This window comes from Mus caroli, chromosome 9 (genome assembly GCF_900094665.2).
Source record: "Mus caroli chromosome 9, CAROLI_EIJ_v1.1, whole genome shotgun sequence".
In the NCBI taxonomy this organism is placed as follows: Eukaryota; Metazoa; Chordata; class Mammalia; order Rodentia; family Muridae; genus Mus; species Mus caroli.
In genome coordinates, this window is record NC_034578.1 from 90,281,338 (window position 1) to 90,284,320 (window position 2,983).

Sequence of the window (2,983 nt, forward strand, 5' to 3'; positions counted from 1 at the left end):
TCTCTCTCTCTCTCTCTCTCTCTCTCTCTCTTTTAAACTCCAGATTTTATTCCCCTCCTGGTCCACCCTCCTATTGTTCCACATCCCATACCTCCTCCCAGCCACTCTGTCTCCATGAGGATGTTCTGACCTCCCACACCATCAGATCAGACCTCTAAAATCCTTGGGGCCTCCAGCCTCTTGAGGGTAGGTACATCTTCTTTGACTAAACCCAGACCCAGAAGTCCTCTTCTGTATATGTGTTGGGGGCCTCATATCAGCTGGTGTATGCACCTGTTTGGTGGTTCAGTGTTTGAGAGATCTGGGGGTCCAGATTAACTGAGACTGCTGCTCCTTCTACAGGGCCACCTCTTCCTCAGCTTCTTCCAGCTTTTTCCTAATTCAGCCACAGGGCCTAAGAGCTTCTATCCATTGATTGGGTGCAAATATTTGCATTTGACTCTTTCAGCTGCTTGTTAGGTCTTTCGGAGGGCAGTCATGATAGGTCCCTTTTTGTGAGCACTCTATAGCCTCAGTAAGACTGGAGAGATGGCTCAGTGGTTAAGAGCACTGGCTGCCCTTCCAGAGGTCCTGAGTTCAATTCCCAGCAACCACATGACCGCTCACAACCATTTCATAATGAAATCTGATGCCCTCTTCTGGTATGCAGGTGTACATGCAGATAGACATTAAATAGATTAAAAAAAAATTAAGACTGTGTCAAGGGAATAAGGCAGAAAACAAGAGGTAGATACTTGCTTTTCTACTATGGCCTCTGCATAACCATGGACTGGGGCTCACACTTGTGCGCGCGTGTGCACACACACACATCATATACATGCAAAACTTTTAAACAGTGAAATATTAAATGAAATTTAAAAATGAATAGATGATTTAAGAAAATTAAATATTAAGCAATGTTTCTAAAGAAACATGTCAGCCACCCATAGCTATGTAAGGATCGTCTCATAAATTGCTTGATGAGCTCAAATCTATAATCCCAGCATTTGGAAGTAGAGGCAGCACAGTCAAGAGTTCAAGACCAGCTTCAGCTACATGAAAAATTCTAAGTCCATTTGGGCCTATCTCAAATGATTAAAAAAATACTTTTCAAACATTTACATTTAGACAGTAATTTTTGAGAAGCAGTTAGAAAATAATATAAAAAATGTGTGAAGGTGATATCTTTTTGAGATTTAATATTTGTTTTTGTTTGTTTGTTTGATTCTTTGGTTTTTGGTTTTTTTGAGACGGGGTTTCTCTGTGTAGCCCTGGCTGTCCTGGAACTCACTATGTAGACCAGGCTGGCCTCGAACTCAGAAATCTGCCTGCCTCTGCCTCCCAAGTGCTGGGACTAAAGGCGTGCGCCACCACTGCCCAGCTAGATTTAATATTTTTAATACTCAAAATACAGAATATGGCATGTCTGATGGTCCAAAGGAGAGGGGTTTATTACAGTTCATTTATCATAATGAGAAACAGAGCGATGGACCTGTCCACTGGCTGAGGAGCAGGAGAAGCATTTTAATAGGGAAAGGGTTTAATAAACCCTCTTTACTCACATGGTAGAATGTTATTTAAGCACTGAAATGTTTTGAAAACATATTTTTATTCCTAAGAGCATTTGCATGGCATAAGGGTTAATCCAAATACAATGGAAAACTCCAAACTTCAGTTATTAAAAGCTGTTTAAGTAGACATCCGTAACAATGTGAAATACATCCTTATGATGGTAGCCACNGTGAAAACTCTGACTCAGAGAGCAATCGTGTTTTTAATGTTCTTCTTTACCCTTTCAACAGAATCGCTACATTAAAATAAATATATAAATTTATATTAAAATCATCATATTTATAGAGAAATCACTGATCAGTTTATACTAGTGGTCATTGGCACATATGTCTTACAAAACAGTGATAGATACTAAGAGAGTTTGAAGTTCACTCTATGGTTCAGGCATGTGTAAAATGAATTTCCTTTATTTCATGAGCCATCCTATTTTACTCTCTCCTCTCCTGTTTCATTCATTTGTTTTTTTTGGGGGGGGTCTTTTTAAAAAATTATTTTTATTTTAAAAAATTATATGTATATGAGCATATCTGATTCCAGGTGCCCAAGGAGCCAGAGAGGGAGTCAGGTTCCATGGACCTAGAATTACAGGCATTTGTGAGCCACCAAATGTGGGTGTTGGAATGGAACTTGGTTCCTCTGAAGGAAAAGAATGTCTCTGACTCCTATTTTGGGTTTTAGAAACAAAGTTTTATGTAATCCAGGCTACCTCAAGAGTTCAAGGTAGCTGGTGACGACTTTGAGCTCCTGAAACTCCTGCTTCCAACTTGCAAGGACCAGACTTACATGTGCATGCTGCCAGAACCTGTCAGAAAAATTATATAAAAAGTATGTTGAATTTGGTAGAGCTGAAATGACTAGTTCAGGAACTATTCACGATTATACTTGTAAATTGCCCAGATGCCAGCTGAGACCAGACATACCCCTGTGCTTGACACAGCAGGAACACAGAGGCAAAGAGGCCTAGAGATATTAAAAAGGGTCAAATGATGTGAAATATTATAACCAGAATCAGGCAAACTATGAGTCACATGCCCCAGGGTTATGTCAATCATACTTTTAAAAAACTGGCATAAAAGTATGGCTTGTACTCTGTTGGATACCCTATCTACTAAAATTGGAAAGGTACAGAGATGTAGCATGGTCCCTGAGCAAGGATGAAATGCAAATTCACAAAGTGTGGTGTGTCCTAAGTATGATGGTCCATGCCTGTGTTCATAGTACTTGGGAGGCAGAGGCAGAGGCAGGGGGAAGAGAAGTTCAATTCTTCCTTGACTACCTAGTGAAATCAAGGCTATTGTGGCCTGTGGCCTTGACACCCTATTTCAAAAGGAAAAACAAAGTATTACCCTGCTCACAGCCTGCAAATGTCAAGGTAAGAATGTACCAGGATGTGAGCACTACCTTTTATTGTTAGGGCCCGCTACACTAATCC

General features: G+C 40.3%; 1 pseudogene; it reads left to right on the forward strand.

The window, feature by feature from the left end:
- Nucleotides 1-2,644: 2,644 nt before the first annotated feature.
- LOC115031986 lies at nucleotides 2,645-2,740 on the forward strand (annotated as a pseudogene).
- Nucleotides 2,741-2,983: the final 243 nt, after the last annotated feature.